Consider the following 21,807-nt stretch of genomic DNA (forward strand, 5'->3'; position numbering starts at 1 on the left):
AAAATCTGAAATGTGCTAGTCTTCCACGCAAATAACGAAATGTGCTAGTCTTCCACGCAAAAATCTGAAATGTGCTACTCTTCCACGCAAAAATCTGAAATGTGCTAGTCTTCCACGCAAAAATCTGAAATGTACTAGTCTTCCACGCAAATAACGAAATGTGCTACTCTTCCACGCAAAAATCTGAAATGTGCTACTTTTCGACGCGAATAATGAAATGTGCTAGTCTTCCACGCTAATAGTGAAATGTGCTAGTCTTCCACGCGAATAGTGAAATGTGCTACTCTTCGTAGGGACCGACGATATAATATGTAGTAAAAATAACATTATTATCTCAGCGTAAAATGATTAAATGAATAAATATCGTCAGAGCGGATAAACATTCCAGTTGCAGCAGTTGTAGTACTTACATATGTACATACATATTAGGAATGTTAATCCCGGGATCCTGGACTTTTTAAGGTCTCGAAAATCCAGGGTTTCTTGGCAGCATTTGTAATTTGCCCTGATGGCAGTAATAGTAACTCTTTTCTTGACCAGTGTGGGCTAGAAGGGCTGGTAAATATTGAAAATGTAATTTGACAATTTTATCCTTGAAATTTCGAAGTATTTGTTTTTGAAAAAAATTATATGTTAAGGGCTCATATAAACTCGATAACATCCTCGAATTTTGTTCTTCTAACTTTGTCAGCTTAAAAATTACCTATTCGTGAATTTAAATTTTTTAAATTCTAAAGAAATTTGTTACCCATATTTTTATTCTATATTGCGCTGAATTTTTTTAATAATTTTTGGAACTACACATTTCTTTGAAATTAGAAAGTCCTACAAAATAAATCCTGCGGTCAGAGAGTAAAAATAAAAACGCCACTTTAAATAAAAAAGTAGGTTTCAAACCCATTAATTTATTTATTTCATGGTAGGAGAGCTTCTCAAACAATATAGAAGCAATTTTTTCGATTCAAGTTGGTGAAAAGTAATGAATATCCGAAATTCGCGGGATCTGAAAAAGCCGAAAAATTAGCATCCCTAGTACATATGCATTACCTGGCATTTTGTGTTAGCAGCTGTAGTTGGCGTATTTCGAAACCTAGCAACTCAACTGATACATTCTTGGCTTTTAAAACTTTTTATCTTCCCAACTTTTTTTGTCTTTACAGCAACCACTTAATTGCAACAAACTTTTACCAACCTGTCACTTCGCTAATTGCAATATTCACAGCCATTATACGAACACGTTTGTCTTATCAATGCAGTTGGTTAAATTTTTTATATAAACCATTTATGCATCTAAGTGGAAAATTTAAATTTTAACAACTATGCAGTTCCAGATCTTTGTAAAGGGTATATTTCGTCGGACAGTGGCTTGGCGGTTGAGCAAGGATACATAACTATTTTTTGTTATTACACTGCCTTCATATTTCTTTGATTATTATTTGATGTGTAACCTTCATCATGTCAATAAAGAGAGAAACACAGGGAGAGTAAATATGACAAATTAGAAACAACTCAGCCACGATATGCAAACCAAAAAAAGAACTGAGATCGATATAGCTTTCATTTTTTATTTTGTGTTGTAAGATAAAAACAAATAACTTTTAAATTAAATATATGCATTGTATTTACTTTCATTTTCACTTATAGTAGAACACACTTGACATAAGCACACTTGCACTCGCAAATTGCATGCAATACGCTGATGACTTCACAAGGACGAATATCGCAAAATGTCATATGGCAGAGAAAACTAATTTGATCAAATAAAAAAAGTTCAAGCAGATAAATTGTAAAAGTTTTCAATAAACAAAATTACTCTGTCGATTGCAACGAACTGACTAGCTGGGGTTACAGTGTAATGCCATAGTGAATAGTGGAATGTCAGCTCGGCACATTATTATTTTATTTCTTCTATTTATTGCTGCAGTTTATTCACTTTTTTTTTGAGGACATGTTTACAAATAAATATAAACGTTGAATACGATGAGCGCTGACGAGACTGGCTGACTGTTCGTTGGATGAACGATTATGTGGTGGTCGCAGAGGCATTCTATTGATTTTATGCTATTTTAGGCCATGAATAAAATTTATGATTTTAACAAAAGTAACAATAAAAATCGTTAATCAAAAATCAAGCTAAAAGTGCACATGGCTTTATACACTATATTATTGTGTCTTTTTCCTCAAACTCTGCTGCAAACCGCCCATACAATTTTTATGAAATAAGTACTTAATCGCTTTAAATCAATTTGGTTTTTCTATCGAAAAGCTGAACTCCACTAAAAGTCAAATGTTGTAAGCGAAAAAAGCAAAGGCGGTAAATTCAATAACGATGTCACACATTACATTCTCCTAGCTACAAAAATACTTACGCACATATATACACCAACAAATGTGTATGTATACACAAATACATATGTAGCTCCCCTTTACATTCGCTGTATTTGTGTTATTTTCATTGTTTCGCTCAACAATTACTCAATTTAACAACTGAACAAATGTGTAGGCAACACACGCTCAAAAACTTTTCTTGCAAAAAAAAACATACAAGTAATAGCAATAAAACGCTTAAAGTGAGTAGAAAATATATAATGTGGCATGGCAGAGGTTGAAAATAGCGTAAAAAAGAAAAAAAACCATGTAAAAGTCACTCAGAGTAGTAAAATGACAAAGAACCACTTAAGCACCACCAAATAAATAAAACAAGCAATACTTACCAAAAAAAAAAAAAAAAAATTGGAAAAACTAAAGGGAGGAGGGCAATTAGGTTAGGAGTTCTTTGTTGCGAATCAAAAAACGTCGTAGTAGGATAGCAAAGTACACAGCCCTGGATTAACACTACACCCAGAAAAATGCCAGCTAAATATATTTCTTCATATTTCAAATCATGTGTTGAGAGAAAAATTTTGTTTGCTGATTTTTTTTTTCAGGGTGTAGGTGCTCTCAGAGCACTGGCACAGGACGGAAAATTTTGGGAGGTGGTTTATTTATTTAATGCCAATTATCTAAAGCTTTATAAATTTTACAAATATTTTTTGATAATAATTCATATTACAAATGTTATTTTATTTGGTTTTATTAAATTGTATTTTATTATTTTTTGTTTATGGCATTTCACAGAATTATTTTAGGTAAACCAAATTTTTTGGAGTTAAATTTTAATTCAAAAGTCGTCAATTATAAGTACATAACGTCGCTTACGACAATCTTTTACCCAGGCGACGATAAAAAATTTTAATTATATTTAAAAGAACAAAAAAAAAATATTTAAAAAAAAAATGTTCCTCACAGTGGAATTCGAACCCACGAAATTCCGGCTGGCTATATCCGCAATCCTGCAGCGGACTTATAAAAGTACTCATATTTCTTTATAATGCCGATTAAATTTTTTCTCTTCATATGGATGCCTCTGTTCTCTCTCATCTTAACAAAAGCCTGTTTCTAAGATGTCTATTATTGGCATAACTTTAAAATCTATTCTAAATTTAAAATTTTATTGTAACAAGAATGGGTTTTAACTTACGACTATTACTATAGGCCATTGCCTTTATTGGGCATCTATTTTTTTTTGGATGGCTGCTTGAAACCGGGTGTCCTCCATAATATAATCTTGAATACGGAAGTCCCATTGCCCCAAAAAATGTCAAAAATGGTTCCTTGAAGGTCTCGTTGGTAGTAATTTTTTTAACTACATAATAAATTGGCGACTAATTACAAATATTTCTAAACATACAAGCGAATAAAAGATAAATTAATTTCTAGGTAGTTGCAGTCCAACGCATCAGACAGAATTTGATCGTTAAAAATTTATGATATATACTATAACCAAAAAAAAAACGCAAAACTAAAAATTGCTAAGGTTGTTGACCATTAATCGAAATTTAAATTTAAATTCAGTGCCTGTAGCCTGCAGTAATTAAAAATGCCAACAATAAAGCGAAGCAGCACAAAGGGAAAAAATATATAGAAATAATGTCTTAAGACAACCAATGAAGCATAAAATCCAACGATTCATTGCACGCAGCGAATATGTAGCTGAGAGACGCGACGCGAACATTTACACAAATTAATCATACGACCCGGTGACCCAACGCAAAGTCACGCGTCTGTGCTTCGCTTTCCTTCACTTCACTTCTGCTGATGTTGAGTGTATGTATGTACATATGTGATGCACAAATAATATACCAACATGTAATACTCGATATGAACGATCCAGAGCACGTTTATTCTCGCCTGCTTGTGATGTTGTTGCTTAGTTGTCATAAATTAAACTTCAAATGTATAACTAAAAAAGATATCACTGCTCTAAAGTAATAAAGTGTTTAAAGACAAGTGAGCCACTCAATTTTGTTAATACATATATCCTCGGCGAACCTAATATTGACTATTTAAAATCTATAAAATATTTTCAGGTATGTATAAAGAAGGCTGGCAGTGCCAAATGCTGTGGCGGTTTCTTTGCAGCTCCGCCCCGTTTTAGTTTCTTCGTGTATGTATGTATAAATAACTGTTCTTTTAATTCATGCAATGCATTTATTCTAGCGAAAATTTCTTTGATAGCTTCATTGAGCATAAATCCTTAAGTCGCTGATTTGGCTATCGCAACAAAATATAGCCACATATATAGTTTCAGACGAAGGCAAATTTCGAGAGAATTGTGTATACATATATACATACATACATACATGCTCGCGATATTTGCTACATTCAATATGTACCTATGTGTATTTGCATAACTATGTATGTAACTAATTTTTTAGTTAATCATAATCCTTATTAATCAGAACACGAGATTAATCAGATTCTGAGTAATTAATGTGTACATAGGCACATTAAACAGGTAGTATCAGTAGAGCAAAAACAACATTTGCGTGTATTTTGTTGTTGCTTCTGGTATCGAAAGTGTCAAAAACTGTTCTGAATTTTTTCTTCTAAATCAAAGCGTGCCATGTGAAATACAAAAAATTATAAAAAATAAAAAATTGAAATTGGAAAAAATAAAAATTGATGCAACTTTCTTTCCTAGTAAATTTGTTTGCTTCTCGAAGTATTGATCCATCCTTTACAAAGGCCAGTAATCAGCGGTTGTGCTGCTGAGTTGGGCGAACGTTCCAAAAGCTGCTATTCAACCGCTTGTTTTGTATGGAAAAAGGTTTCACATGCAAATGGATTTTAACAATTCAGAATTTTTGTGAGAAAAAATTAAAAATATTTGACATTTTCGAGACCAAATAATTTGAAAATAAATCAAATCAGCTGCTCTACTGATACTACCTGTTCAATGTACCTTGATGTGTACTCAAAAAAAATTGATTGAAATTTTATTACATTTACTCATATCTTTCGAGTTGGCTTTAAAAGCAAATACTATTTTTTTTATAATATAACAGCATATTTTTCTTATTAGCAGCAAGTAATTTTTAAGCAAAAAACCAAACCGACTTCAATTATCATATAAGAATTTAAAAGTACCGGTTACTTCATCATGCACTGAAAATAAAATTTCGTAAAAGTGCTACGAAAAACTTTCGTAGTCTTGGTTTTTGTACAATGTACGAAGCTTTCGTTCATAATACGAACACATTTTTCACAACGAAACAAGATTTTACGAACCATTCGTAAACATAACGCAAGGACTTTCGTAAAGCCTTTTTTCAGTACAATTTACGAAATCTTACGTTTATTTTACGAAACACATTTATAAATTACTAATAACAAATCTCTGTACGAATCTTTGTACATTGTACGAAGGCATTCGTAATATTTACGTATGGTATTAAAATTTACGAAATCTTCAATTCTGTATTCGTACAATTTACTTAATACTTTCGTACATAGAACAAATGCAGACATTGTTTTTTTTTAATTCGTACAACAGACGAATATTTTCGTACAACAGACGAATACTTTCGTACAATATACTAAATTACCGTCAGTTTAATATTTCATCACATTTTTATGTACCGAGTGTCACTGCGAAACTACTGGTTGGCTACTGTGAGACGTAACGGGTGATTTTTTAAGAGCTTGATAACTTTTTTTTTAAAAAAAACGCATAAAATTTGCAAAATCTCATCGGTTCTTTATTTGAAACGTTAGATTGGTCCATGACATTTACTTTTTGAAGATAATTTCATTTAAATGTTGACCGCGGCTGCGTCTTAGGTAGTCCATTCGGAAAGTCCAATTTTGGGCAACTTTTTCGAGCATTTCGGCCGGAATAGCCCGAATTTCTTCGGAAATGTTGTCTTCCAAAGCTGGAATAGTTGCTGGCTTATTTCTGTAGACTTTAGACTTGACGTAGCCCCACAAAAAATAGTCTAAAGGCGTCAAATCGCATGATCTTGGTGGCCAACTTACCGGTCCATTTCTTGAGATGAATTGTTCTCCGAAGTTTTCCCTCAAAATGGCCATAGAATCGCGAGCTGTGTGGCATGTAGCGCCATCTTGTTGAAACCACATGTCAACCAAGTTCAGTTCTTCCATTTTTGGCAACAAAAAGTTTGTTAGCATCGAACGATAGCGATCGCCATTCACCGTAACGTTGCGTCCAACAGCATCTTTGAAAAAATACGGTCCAATGATTCCACCAGCGTACAAACCACACCAAACAGTGCATTTTTCGGGATGCATGGGCAGTTCTTGAACGGCTTCTGGTTGCTCTTCACTCCAAATGCGGCAATTTTGCTTATTTACGAAGCCATTCAACCAGAAATGAGCCTCATCGCTGAACAAAATTTGTCGATAAAAAAGCGGATTTTCTGCCAACTTTTCTAGGGCCCATTCACTGAAAATTCGACGTTGTGGCAGATCGTTCGGCTTCAGTTCTTGCACGAGCTGTATTTTATACGGTTTTACACCAAGATCTTTGCGTAAAATCTTCCATGTGGTCGAATAACACAAACCCAATTGCTGCGAACGGCGACGAATCGACATTTCACGGTCTTCAGCAACACTCTCAGAAACAGACGCAATATTCTCTTCTGTACGCACTGTACGCATTCGTGTGGTTGGTTTAATGTCCAATAAAGTAAACTGAGTGCGAAACTTGGTCACAATCGCATTAATTGTTTGCTCACTTGGTCGATTATGTAGACCATAAATCGGACGTAAAGCGCGAAACACATTTCGAACCGAACACTGATTTTGGTAATAAAATTCAATGATTTGCAAGCGTTGCTCGTTAGTAAGTCTATTCATGATGAAATTTCAAAGCATACTGAGCATCTTTCTCTTTGACACCATGTCTGAAATCCCACGTGATCTGTCAAATACTAATGCATGAAAATCCTAACCTCAAAAAAATCACCCGTTATAAGTTTTAAGAAGCTTTTGCTGAATAAAAATACAATACAAAATTAAATATTAAAGCTGTGGATATACTATGCTTTTAAGCATACAATGTTTTTAACATCGCCCACGCTGAGCCTTGCTCTGCAATGTGGGACTTCATAAATAGGCAATTTCATAAGTTAGCTATCAACGGCAAGCCCAAGCCAGGAACAGACGCACTAAATGAAATTTTAAATTAGTACATGTATGATTTTTCCCTGAAACTTGCCTTTCAGACGCCTTATAATTTTCCTTTAATTTATAGCCAAGAAAGGAAACAAACATCGAAGTACTATAACTATAGTAACTATAGAAACTATAAGTAACTATAGAAATCGGCTAACGTGGTCCAAAGTTATGCGGCATACATAAAAAAAAAAAATATTTTGACGAATTGATAACCCCCTCCTTTTTTTGAAGTTGGTTAAAAATAGAGTACCAAACGAGTATCTTATTATGGTTGCTCATTGAAATGAAGAAATATATATACATATGTAGTATATGTATGTATTTATGTGTATACATTTTTTCCTATGTAAAAGAAGCAACTAAGGTCTCTGATTAATCAGGTTATGATTAATCAGTTTTACGACTAATAAAATTAATTGGATTCTGATCAATTAAAATGTAATTAGTTAAGAAATTAACCACTTTGATTAGTCAAAAATTATTGTTCTTTGATTAATTAGTTATTCAGGTTTCGATTAGTGAGCTTTTTCGAATTGAATAATCGCACATCCCTAGTATGTATGCATGTTTGGTACTTTTTCAGCACACGAAGGTGGTTGATTGCCAAAAATGGCAAATTTCATTGCGTAATATTAAGGCTGCAAGCGTTTTAGTCAAATAAATATCTTGAATAAGAAATGTGCTTGTACTAGTATGCACATATTTATATAGAAGTTGTGAGCGGCTGCATTTAAGGTGTTGTCCAAGTCAGAATAAATAATTTCTAAGGATCGTCTGATCTGAAGCACTAGCAAATCTGTGTGTTTTTTAGTGACGCAAAACCGTAGCTAAAACGTTTCAATGCTTTATAGTCTAGACGAAAGAGTGCATATCGGAGGTCGTCAGCAATTGGTTAACCATATCATACATATGTTTACTAGTTAAATATAAGACTGGGGGAAAATTGTGTGGTTTGTCGGAAAATCTAAGTTGGCAACCCTTACTCCTGATTCTAGTGTTTATAGGTATTTGGTTAAATTCTATTGTATCATAAGCCATTTCATTTTATTCAATATAAAACATCGGAAAAAATATGGCGTTGAGTTTGAGTTTGAGTTGAGTGCAACTTTTTCCTAGCAGATCCCAATTTAAATTTCTTATATCCTGTCTCTTTTAGTGCTGGCTGAATGTCAGTGGAAACAGTGTTGCGTTGAGGCGTGCTTTCCTGCAGCAGATTGGCTGCCTTCTCTAACTATTGTGAAAAATTTGTTTTAATCGAAAAAGCTGCATCTGGAAGTTGATAGGTATTTTGAGTATAAAACCTCAACATTTGCCTATCGAGTAAATGGAGACTCAAAATTATTAATTTCCCTTAAACTATTAGGGAACACATTAAATTTTAGACTTTGGATCTTATTTCATCGTTTGACTTTTAAAAATTTTTAACATGAACTATTTATTAGGAAATCTACTATTCTGAAAGCAGTTTAAAAGAATTTTAATCATTTGTAACTATTTGCAAAAATATTTTTTCAATATGATTGGGCAAAAAACTGAACGACCCTGCGTTGACAATAGCTCCCAAATGTCTAGCAATACAAACATATTTACATTAAAATTTAAAAATAAGTTCGTAATGAGTATTTGGGAAAAGCGTTGGCAATGCCGCCGTTTTATTCACTACCACATGTACCATCATATCACTCATTAATTAATTAATTTAATTATATAATAGCTACTTACTTCTACTCTAAACAAAGCACACATTTCCCACAGACCAAAAATATTTAGGAGCCTCACTACATACATTTTCAATTAATTTTTCGCTTTATTTATTTGCTATTTTTATTGCTACGCACTTCTTTTTATGGCGTATTGCCGTTAAAGCGCAAATGTATCACTGTTCTTAAAATATTTACAATTATTTTGATTGTCGTCGACCGCATTGCCGACTACTGACTACTTACTTATTTAAACATTTCCACGCGCATTTTCAATTTTAATTTAATTTATTTAACTTAATCAATTGAATTTATTCTTCACAACCATAAAAAGCTGCGAATTCCGCTGAATCGTGTAGTGACTTACTTATTTATGGAAAATGCGGCATGTAACACCTGTCAACAAAATCCATATGTGTAGCTGCAGCATATGCAGTTGTTGTTAAATGATTAATGAATGTAATACTGACGTAATTAATTTTGGAAAAACTCGAAAATATTAAATTTTTACAATAAATCAATATGGGCACCATATTTTTTTTTTTACTTACATAGGTATTGCCTACTTTTAGTCGGCTTACATACTTTTTACTTGTATAACTGCAAAAAGTGAATTAATCGGTGATTATGACAGTTTTTAAATCCATTGAAAACAAACGCTCTTTTGCACTAAATAAACAACTGCAAAAATTAATAAAATTGCAATCGATGTAATTACTTTCCCACGAAGATAATGCGGCGGAAAAGATCAGACAAATTTACATACATATGTATGTACATACATACCTACATGCACCTGAGAAGGTAGTCCCTCTTCAAATTATTTCAACGAAATTTATATTTAATTATTAAATTTGAATTGACCTAAAAACGTCTGAAGCTGTAGTAGTGTTTGCTTACTGAAAAGCCAAAGTTGTTTTTCAACTAGTTTAACATAACAATGTGACAATAGTTTGTGCTATTTACCGAATATTTTGTAACCGAAAAATTTATAAATTTTATAAATAATAATTAACTTTTAAATAATAAGTATTTTATAAATAATAAGTAAATCAAAACTTATGGATCTAAACCAAATTAGTACGAGGTCACCTCTGAGCTACCACCCTTCCTCTAGAAAAATAATTAATACATAAAGAAAAAATAAATAAATAATCCGAAGAAATGATAACCTCCTCCTTTTTGAAGTGGGTCAAAAACTGAAACCGGAACTTAAGTTATCGGTCAAAAAATTTGTTTAGTTAAAAACACATTTTCCTCGACCAAAGTTATATATCAAAAATTACGAAATTTTAATTTAGCTATAGTAATTTTGTATAAAACGTAAACTATCTGTGTACTAAGATATACGTAGTTAGTGAAATAGACAACTCATCTACATAAGCTCTTTTAATTAAAACTACTTAAGCAAGCCGTCGGAAAACCGTCAAAGGCCCGCCGACGACACCTTCTCTGTTTTAAGTGAAAAATTATTTTATTTACTTGAATTTAATGTGAAAACTGACAAATGGAAAAAGCTCATTTCCGCTGCTGAAACCGGCGTAAGTATACAAGTAGATGACTTTTTATGATGGTCTAACCAGTAATGGTCAAAATTGTATTTACTAAGTACATAATTACTAATTACAAGCGTATTTAAGTATTTATGTTGTAGTAAATACCAAAAAGGATTTCGAGATTTTCGGGACTATTTTGGATCTTTGCGGCAACTTCTGGATTCTCGAGACTATCTCGAGATTTTCCATTTTTGGGGCTACTTTGGTATTTCGGGGCCATCTAATAACTTTGGGACTAGTTCTTGATTTTCGGGACCATTTCGGGATTTTAGGGACCATTTCGGGCATTTTGGAAATTCAATTTATTTATGTTTTGCTTCGCTGGGCTAAGGTGAATTCAAATGATCAGATTTGGGGAGAGTTGAGTTGAGGTGAAGTGAGGCGAAGTGAGTAAACGTGAGGTCAGTTGAGGTGATTGAGGTGAGTTCGGGCGAGGGGAGTTTAGGTTAGGTGTGTTGAGGTTAGTTAATGTGAGGCAAATTGAGGTGAGTTGAATATATGGTTTCAATTGATTAATACATCTACTAAATGCCATAGTACTTTAGTGGCAGTATTTTGCATTTTTAAAGTGTCGCAATACTTTAGATCAGAGTACCTAGCGCCTAATACCTATTTGTAGAAATTCCGTGAAAGTGCAGAAAATTTAAACTTGACAAAGCAAAACAAAATTTTTGAAGCAAAAAACATTGCTCTGTGTAGTTTTACGCGAAATCTTTTACTCCATAAGCGCTTGCAAGTACCTTCTGAAGCGATTTTATCACAACAGAGGATTAAGAAAAAGCCTCAATGAGTTTTCAAATTATTCCCGTTGATTTTTATTTAAGGCGCTCCGCTTTGGCATAAAGCAATTACATATAATGCCACGTGCCGCACAATAAAATGAGCAATGAATAAATTTAATGGCGCAGCATTTTTTATGCTTGATTTTTCTGAGCTTAATTTGCGGTTGATTTGTTGAATCAAGTGTAAACCGCAGCATCGTCAACACCATCGGCATGCAACAAAAGCAACGCAAAAACAAAAAATTAAAGGCAAATGAGTTGTGTGTGCGTGGTTGGGTCATGCTACCCGATTTGAGTTCATTGCACAAACAAAGGCATTTGAAGGCGCCTTAGAGTGGGTGACTGCTGTTGTGGTATACTCTGGTGCATAATGTGCAGTTGACGCTCTTTATGCTGCTGCGGCACTCGACTGTTGTTGACGTTAGGGCATTGAATCGTTGTTGGTTCGTTGGTTTGTTGACTGCTTGCCTGATTACTTTGCACTGCTCCTCTTTATTTTCGGCTCATTACAATTTCACATTGACCTAGTTAGGTTGGTTCGTGTCCTGCAGCGCAATGCTTTAGCAACAACGATTGACGCCAGCGCCATCGACTACACGTGACTACCCTGCAGTGAAAAGCCAAACCAGTTAGAAAAAATACTAGTTCATTAACTAGTATGTGCCTACCAGTTCGACAATTTCGAAGAACTTAGGCGATCAGCGACATCTGCCTTTGAATTGCCAAAGCCAAAAATAAAACGCAATTAATTGCTTTTCTTACAAATGTCGGCTGTGGCGTCACGTGAAGGCTACTGGTTCTGGTTCTGAAATCGCAGGTTCGAGGCCGCTTGGAGGTGGTTAAGATTTTTAAAGTTAAATAAATGTAAGTAAAAATAATTTATTCAATTTATAAATAAATAACAAATTTGAAAATCTAATTGCATTGCAAAAAAACATTTAGGAAGAAATGCTTGTGCTATAAAAACAAAGAAATTAAACAAAAATATTTTTTTTTATTAAATTTAAAAATTACAATAAACAGCCTAAACAAAAAAATAAATTTATTAAAAATAAAAATAAAATAAAAAATAGAAAATAAAAAAATTTTCCCTGCGCCAGGATTTGAACCTGGGACCTCAGGCTTACCACGCGAGCGCTTTGCTCTGTCTGCCATTGTGACTGCTGGAGCTTCGCGAGCAAAAAGGCACACTAATGCTTTTCACGGGGCATGAATTGGCAGACTACCTCATCAACTGGTATGATGCTACTAGTATTTATACTAGTAGATGCTGATGCATAGCCTGACAATTGACATCTCGTAGGACATCGCAATGTTAAAAATACCAGTCGCTAACATTGAAAAAGGATAGAACATGACCTAGTTGAGCTGAAACGCAAACTGGTAGAATTCTAGTTCACAACTAGTAGCTTTCCCTGCAGGGTATTCATACATACTTACATAGGTAAGCAATTGGCAGTGGTGGCCTTGAATGCCGCTGATTATTTGAGCCGGGGGGAGGAGGAGCACACGAAAAACAGCATTTCTGTGAATTGTTTTTGTAAATTGAAGGTTTTACAGCTGATTCGGAAAATTTTATTTTTTTTTTGGAACTGGCCGAAAAAATTTTGGTTGTCGAATGGGGGTCCTAATTTGAGTAATAATTAGTGCTTATTGCAGATTTAAATTTCTGGTGCAGCCGCTTGGTAAAGGCATTCTAATTAAAACAACGGGCAATTTAACACGAGGTCGCTCATACGCCGTGGCGCATTTCTTAGCAGCAGCATAAGTGGCGCGAAAACGTATGCGAATTAGGTAATGACCATGAGGGCAAAAATGCACTGAAGAAATAGAAATGAAGAAGTGGTGCCCAAAAAAGGCTAAGGTACATTTATTCAAAATGAGGCAACTTAGCCAGAATTTTTCGAACATTTTCGGAACCGTTTAGGATTTTTAGGAATTTTCGGGATACCATGCATTTCACTATTCGGGAGATTTCTTTCGGTTTTCGTTGGGGTTTTGCTGGATTTTTTCAATGACAAGTCTCCGAGTGTATTTCTGCCATGAAAAACAGCTTCAGATAAAAATACATTCGCCATTTGGAATCGGCGCAAAAGTGTAGGTCCCTCCCCTTTGTGTGAAAACATCAAGCCGCACGCCACAAATCGCAGGAGAAGCTGGACCAAACACTATTAAACCCCTCTTTATTTTTTTTCATCATGTGCTCTGGCACATTGTTAATTACTTCAAACATATTAAGTAGAAAGCTAAAATATACTTGCCTCATCTTGCCAATCTCTCTTAATCCACTCTCTTTCCTCGCCTAAGGAACATACAAACGTATGTAAATATTTATCGCGTTTCCAATTAAAAACTTCTACTGGCTAATCTCCAACCCATTGACAAACAAAGCCAATCAATTTGCCACTTTTTAATTTTAAACTTTAATTGCCTTCATTTTATCAGTTTTCTTCGACAACACTTCACTTAAAGTGCTTGCAATATTTCAAGCGCATCAATGCTCAACAAACACTTTGTGTACTTAACCACACAACCGTTCACACTTTCACTGCACTTAAGTCATTATAAACTAACCCAATTACGGAAAACAGTGGAGCCAGCTATCCAACAGCATTCGTCTTCCGTAAATATATATATAAACGCAACAACTAAGATGAAGCGAGTGTGACCACAGCGATAACTCACACATCGAGTGGAAATGTCTTTTCACAGCTTTACTTAGCAAAATTTAATTAAAGTTTGTAGTAAACTTTGCATTTGCAAAATTGACTTTTTGCACAAGCCGATTTTTGCATTGCATGGATGTGCTCTCAACTTTATTCGCATTATTTTACTTGTATTGTTCAACATTTATGAATATGTTTTTTTTTTATAAAGATTTTTGGATTGTGCAACGGAAATATTATCTAACAGGGCAGATTAAAGTCTTCTTCTTGTCACTTGTAGAAGATTTTTTTTTTTTAATGATATGTCGATGCGAAAATTTAACATTACGTATACGACCTGGTGGCTCCTCTAGATATTTCTAAAATATGCACAACAATAAATCCATACATATTTTAAAAAGCTGACGGCGTTTTTAAATTTTTGAGCATATTTTTGTTATGCTTTCGTACAAATAAAAATGAGCCTTTACATTTTTAATGTTTTCTATACGTACCAGGCACATGACCACTCCTTTCAGGCGGCAGGCGGTTAAGTAAACACGATGTGCCAAGCTACCAAAAAGGCTTAATTACACAGCATACAATTCTGCCATTTTTCCTCTCCCACGTTTGCTATATATGTCTATCTAAAAATCCTGATGAGTAGCGTGAAGTAGCCGCTGCCGCGAAGTTGAAATTATATACGTGATAAAGTCATAAATTTCCGCTCATTAACTTTGGAAATTAAACTCTACACCATGTTTGCGCACATCCACATAGTTTGCAAGAGGCAGTAATCTGTGAATTAACTACAACCACAGCTACATACTAACCGCGCTAGTGTAATAACAACATTAACGCCACGCTGTCACACAATCACTGCGCAGATGGCGTATCCAAAGTGAAGTAGGTTCAGCTTGTGATGCTGCAGTTAAAATTGCAATTATAAAATCAATGATTTTCGACTTGCTTTGCTTGCCAAATGATTATAAATGCTCACAATATACAAACGATAAGCTGCCGGCAGGGCTTCCGTTCGCTTTAGCATTAAATCTAATGACAATTTTAAAGGTAAACAAATGCTGTGGTGTGGCATTATTCTACACAAATATTACGCATATTAACAACAAATGTTATCAACTATTTAGCTCTTATTCATTGCTCATTATTATTCCATTTCATTCCACTTAGTGAAAATTTTGCCTCCGGGGGTTCGCATTGTCACTCTCGGCTTCAATTACCTACCTTTTCGCTTTTGACTAGTTTGTTGTCCTTCTTGGACAGCGCAATCAACGTAAGCGGCTCTAGTGTAATCAAATAATTTAGCTGAATGTGCATGTATGTATATATGTATGAGTGTGTATGTAGTAGAGCCAAATGGCTTTCAAATTAAAGGTGGGATGATAAGTATAATAACAGTCAGCTCAAATTAATTGAAACGCGATATGATTTTCGGTCGGTGACTTCGTTTTCTATCTATTTTTCACAGTAAAATGATGTGCATCTTTCATAAAGATTATGAAAACAATGTATCAAACAATAATGCTAAGCTAAATATTGTCTTACAGTGAATGGTCGCCCCTGAGTGTAATTGAGTTGGAGAGAAAGTGAAATAGATCAGGCGTATATTCATTTGGCTCGTGAAAAATCGACTTCGAACGATTCTTTGACGAGTCAAATAAAGCACAAAAGACATTCCCCTTTCGTATTAATTGATGCTAACTAGAAATACCAAGTGAAGTCAAGCCCTATTCCATTTGGTATTTCTACCGCAGAGTAGTGGCTCCTCATTCTGACGGCGCACTGTGTTATCTTTAAGGAAAAGCTGACGAAAAGTAAAATTTTTGAATTTTTTGCCTTTTTTGACCTAATGTACTTAAAAAATAATTAAAATCCGTTCTTCGGCTCTTGCGAACATGGAAATAGACTTCTTGATGCAATAAAAGTAAAAATATATGTTTAAACATTTTTTTTTTTTATCTCATCGCATCTGGTTTAAGGTCAAAAAAGAAAAAAATTGTAAAATTAAAAATTGAATTTTTAAGTATGTTTTAAAAATAAAGGAAATTATTCTAAGTAACGAATTTATTTCTCCTTCCATTAAACTACCGCTACGCTTATTTCGGTGTCCCTTCTCGTTTTGAGATCTTTGATTTTGTGCTTTTTTACAAACACAGGAGTGCCCATCCTATTCTCGAGGGAGTTTTCAGAAATTAAGCGTATTGTGAATACCTGGTTAATAGGTATATTTGCCGATCTAAAGCTACACTGATAAGAACTAATCAGTTCATTAAGGATGGGCTTCAGTCTTTCACAAAACACGCTCGATAGGACCTTGTAACCTATGCAATGGAAGCTAATCTCGCAGTATTTGGCGCATATGGCGGTGTTGCTTCTTTGTGTATTGGGCAGAACATGCTTAAGTTCCAGTCGACGGGCATGCGTTGCACCTTATCAGCTCCTCGCCGCCATCCTTCAATAGCTCGGCTAGCAGGCCGTCAGCTCCAGCAGCTTTGAAGTTTTTCAGCTGCGTAAATTATATTCGTACCTCGCTATAGTCAGGCGGCAAGACATCACACCGTCTTGCTTCCCTCTTCGATTACATATACCGATCCCTGTGACCCGGTTGGTTGAATCTTTTTCTGTAGCGGCTTTACATTCCTCGTCATTCGAGTATTTCTCCCGGTTCCCTCAAATCCAACTTCTTTTAACCTTCTCAATTTCTTCCTAGGATTATAATCATATAGAAGCTATTTGTTGGGTCATTGTAAGATGTAACATGGGGCTGAGGCTTGGAAGTCATTAGAGCTATCATTTTTGGAATTTTCCTCATATTTCATCTTGTTATTTTGCTCAAGCTGTTATTTTATTTTCTAACTTTTGCATTTGCTTTTTTTGCTAGAATGCCGTTGGCATAATTGAAGCAATTGAAGCGGTGGCAAATAAAGCGAGCAATGCATTTATGTAAGCCCATACAATTCTTCATTTCCGATACATAAGTATGTACATATGTATTTCTTTTCAATAGGATTTCTTTATATAAAATGCTTTTATTCATTTATGTATTTCTATTGAAAGTGATGGTCGTTATCCTTATCCCAAAAATGCTCTCGAACTTACTTTTCTTTTGCATGACTGAGTTAACATACAACTTATGTAACTGGCAATTAAGTGATTCTTGACTCTCTAAGCTTTTGATTCTTTTGTACTATAATACTGTCATTAATAACGGTACACCTGAGCATTAGTAAATACTCTTGTAGCATTTGTTACTTAACCATTTGTAGATAGTTTTGTGCGTACATATGCGAATCTCTGCTATTCTACATACAATTGACATTTCAGGTCACGTAACATTGAGAAGTACAGTCTCAGCTACTACTTTTTGCTTTGCTATCTACAAATAAGTGCGTTAGTGTTTCACTTTATAATACTTTCCCAGATGAAACCCAAAATGTTTATAAACTTTTTTACTTAACAATTTTCGATGTCTTTAGTAAGGGCCCTTTACCCTTTCAATGATTACACGCTTGCTTTGACTGCTTACAAAAGTATAGGTCTTTTTCGAAGGTGCGTTCTACCATGAAATTGCCTTTGAGCAGAAGAAAGAAGTTTACGATTTAGAATGCAAAATTTTAAACTTTATGAAGTCGATATATGCTGAGAAGAAAATGAAATATTAATTACAGTAATTGCATAATTACGAGTGGAGCTCTTAGATATTTCAAATACGCAACCTTTTTGTATTTCGAACTTAAAAGGCATCTGCAAAAGTCGCCTAGTACATGTCTGTGTTAAAGTGATTCTAGTACTTTCATATCCATATCCTTTTTTATTGTTTCTGAAAAGCTACATATGTCTCGATTTTTTTTTTCTTATTTTCACAATGGGTTTTAAGAGTTAAGTAATCTATTATTTACAAACATTTGCTTGTGTCCGAATATGTGCATACATACATAAATACGTTTTTTGTCTACATATGCATGTACATATATGTGTATTGGCATTCGAATATTGTTCTTATTAGCACGTGAATAATTAAACAACAAGGCAATTTGTTGTTTCATAGCAAGCAAGGCCAGCTGTCTAATTTCTAACTAAACCTAAAAAATAAATGCATATGTCCACTGTCCTCCAGAGAAAACATTTGTATGTACAGAAGTACATAATCAAGAGCATATGTATGTACATAATTAATCAATAATAAGCTTGTAAGGGAATTCATGTCAGAAATATGTTCAGCTGTTGCGCCTACTCGCTGTTGCGTGACAATTCCCGCATGTAACTTCATACAAAATTTCCATGTATTTAGGAATTTACATATGTATGTATGTAAATAAGTGTGTATACATATTGAGCAAAGGTACGTATTTGCCGCTTTTTATTGTTGTCACAGTTCTACTTAAAAGTTAAGTCATTCAGATGAGAATTAGAAATGTATGAAGAAGTGATGTGACTGTAGAGATATTCACAGATGAGCAACAACTAAGCAAAGATGAATGGCCATTGGAAAGGACGACATATATATGTATATGTATTACTTGAGATGATTTGAAATTATTGTTGAACAAATATTTCCTCGCTTCATCTTCGGGTTTTTTCTTTAATAAAATAGAAATCTTACATCTTTTCCGCCATATTTTTTTTTTGTGACCTGCTGAGAGCTAGCTGACAAATTAGTGATTTTTATTTTGAGACGTGAGACTGAATACCAAATAGTCCCAAAATCGATGTTTACCACGAAAAGTAACTATTAGTGACTAGAGACTGCTCACTGAATTCCGTGGAAAATTTGCCCGTTTGCCAGAAACTACTTACTTCTTAGCACATGTTAATCATTTGGACTAGGATTCGACTTTTTCAACAAATGGAAAAAAATGGATCCAGCTTTTGCTGAAAGGTGAACATTTTCAGCGCATAGTTGTGCCAGTGCCTGCGCTAAGCCAAAAGTTCTTAGTGCAGCTTATTATTTAAAAATATCAGAGGAAGGATTTTCAACGAAAATTTACGCAGTGCTCACGTTGATCTTTTAATTTATAAGTTAGTGTTCGACCTATTCCTTTAAAAAACTCTATGTCAATGATTATTTCCCGATTTCATTTACTCATGTTGCGTGAAACAAATTCGTAGTGGTATTCACCTAAACGCGTAAATGCGTTGTAAACACGTAAACCTCTTAAATTTAATAATTTTGTATGAAAAAAACGATTACGCGATTACGAGGCATTTAAGCATTTAGATGAACACCCATAGTAAAAACTTTCCCATTTTAAGAGACCTTGGGTAACACCATATAAAACACAAAATGAATTATTCAAAGTGAAGGCGGCTGTGAAATAACCCAAATGCTTCTGACGAAAGTGTTAGGGGTTAAAAGCTTGTCCAAAGTGGCTTTTTATAAATTTCCTACAATTTATCTGTCAGATTGCATGGGCGTTTTTTAGGTACCGATGTACATTTTAGTTACTGCCATTTTAGATATTCTTGAGGAACCTGTAAATTTATGTTCTGATACCGATCTCAAGGAGCTACCTAAATACCTTAGAATCGCACAATTTCTTCCTTGACAAAACTATAAGTAAAGCCACAAGGGATAATGATTGCAGTTGGTCATGCGATTTTCCTGCCCCTAAATAATAACTATGTATCAAGAACCCAATCAAAACCACCAAACGTAAAAGTCGGTGGAAGTATTAACACGGCCTACGTATTGCTTATGAGGGACTTCAAATGTAAGCTGCCTGTAACTTACCTACGTTCACTGTTTATTTCTTTCATAAGATACTGGATCTTGGTTAACATATGGCTAAAATGAATTAAACAATTTTCATCGTTCAATTACTTTCAGTCCAGTATTCCAAGGTAAAATCAAAGTTGTGATTTAAAACTGCCGCGTTAGTTAATTTTGAATTACGGGGTATTCGAATGTATCTCAACATATGTATCTACAGATAAATGAAGCATGTTGATGCCACAAAAATACTAGCAACATATAGACTGCGAATTTATTTGTATATGAGAACCCAGTACGGAAAGAAACTAGTGTAAATATTGATGTTCAACCAGTTTTTTACCCACCACAACTAATTACAGATCTGACTTTCTTCCTCGAAGCGAACTGCTGACTTTAACATGGCGATGTCCTAGGAAGCAGTCCATTATCCGACTATGCATTTGATTGATTTCAACTACTTTAAAATGCATTTGGCTTAAAGCACTTCAAAGTAAGTATGTTTCGTTTGAATACGCTTTCGTCCTGCACTTTACAGATGCTTTTTAATATTTCCAAGGCACAAAAATTAAATTTATTATCATTTTCACATGTTGTCTCTGTTGGGATTCGAACCCGGAGATTCCGGAAGCTAATAAGTAACAGAAGGCATCTCTGTCATGTCTCTGTTTAAAGTCAGTTGCTACATAAGCAGAAATAAATTACTTTTTCTGAGGAAATTGGTTGAGCTATGCCATACTGGGTTAAGGTAGTCAAGCGCTTGGGTAAAACTTTTCCCAAATGCACTTGCTGTTGCCGATGTTGTGTTTTGTTCGATGGCGAACATGTTGTGCTGGCATGCCACGAGCAAACCTTAGTAGGTAAATGCCGTAGCCTAACGGCAGTGCGCCAAAGGGGGCGGTACGCCAGCACGTATTTACAACCTGTGAATTTCGAGTTTTCGATGCGAACCAACATAACAAACGCACCCACACACACACACACACACATATAGGCCCGTGGTTGACCTGGAGCATATCGCTGGCGACAGCAGTGCGGCGAACACGAATCGCTCAGTTCAGATTTTCAGTTGTGTTTTGTGCGGCGTGTGCGATGGTTTTGTGTTGGCGCTTTGGCGGCGTTTTGGCGTTGACGAGAAAACTATGTAGAATGGAACGTGAAATGATTCTAGTAAACATAAAACATAAAAATAAATGAAATTGTATAATATCTGCATAAGTGTAAACAGTGTCTTAGTGCAGAAGTGTAAAGAGAATAAAAAAAAACTATTAAATGTTAAAAGATGTTGGCATTTTTAGAATTTAAAACGTGTTTTGCCAGCGATTTCTGACTTCGAAAAAGTATGAAGCTCAAATCTTGCCGGCCGCAGACGCTTACCTATGTACACAAATATTTAATTTTAGAGTTCTAAAGTAAACATTACTATGTGTGTGTTATTGAAATTAAGGCAATCAAAAAAAATATATTGAAAGCATAAATTAGAGATGCCTAAGTGAAAAGTTACTCGTACATACATATTTACTTGGATGCACTAATATGCATACTTAAATGTAAAAAAAAATATTGTAGTCAGTTACTTGTGAAATTTGTTAAACATTCAATTCATATGTACCTACATAACTCCATAGATACCTGCAAAAGTTTTAATGCATAACTAATTTTTATGTGTATTAAAAACCAGAAAGAAACAAAACAAAAACGTATAAAGTCCAACACAAAAGTGACAAAAAAAAATATTCAACTTTAACCGGAGATTCGCGAGCATCAAGCGACAAGTACGTACCTATTTTAAGTAAGTAAACGAGCGGCTAAGTGAGTGACTTGTGATGCGTTTGTGAGTGTGTGTAAGTGGCTCAATCAGTGGAAAAGGTTTTT

At 34.5% G+C, this 21,807-nt stretch overlaps 1 protein-coding gene across 1 annotated transcript in view; it reads right to left on the reverse strand.

The window, feature by feature from the left end:
* LOC118732987 (adenylate cyclase type 9) overlaps nt 1-21,807 on the reverse strand; it is a gene marked incomplete in the record, with an annotated part of 154,816 nt that overhangs the window by 132,038 nt on the left and 971 nt on the right.

The sequence above is a fragment of the Rhagoletis pomonella genome, unplaced genomic scaffold (assembly GCF_013731165.1).
Source record: "Rhagoletis pomonella isolate Grant_MI unplaced genomic scaffold, Rhpom_1.0 Rhpom_scaffold_00002, whole genome shotgun sequence".
NCBI lineage: Eukaryota > Metazoa > Arthropoda > Insecta > Diptera > Tephritidae > Rhagoletis > Rhagoletis pomonella.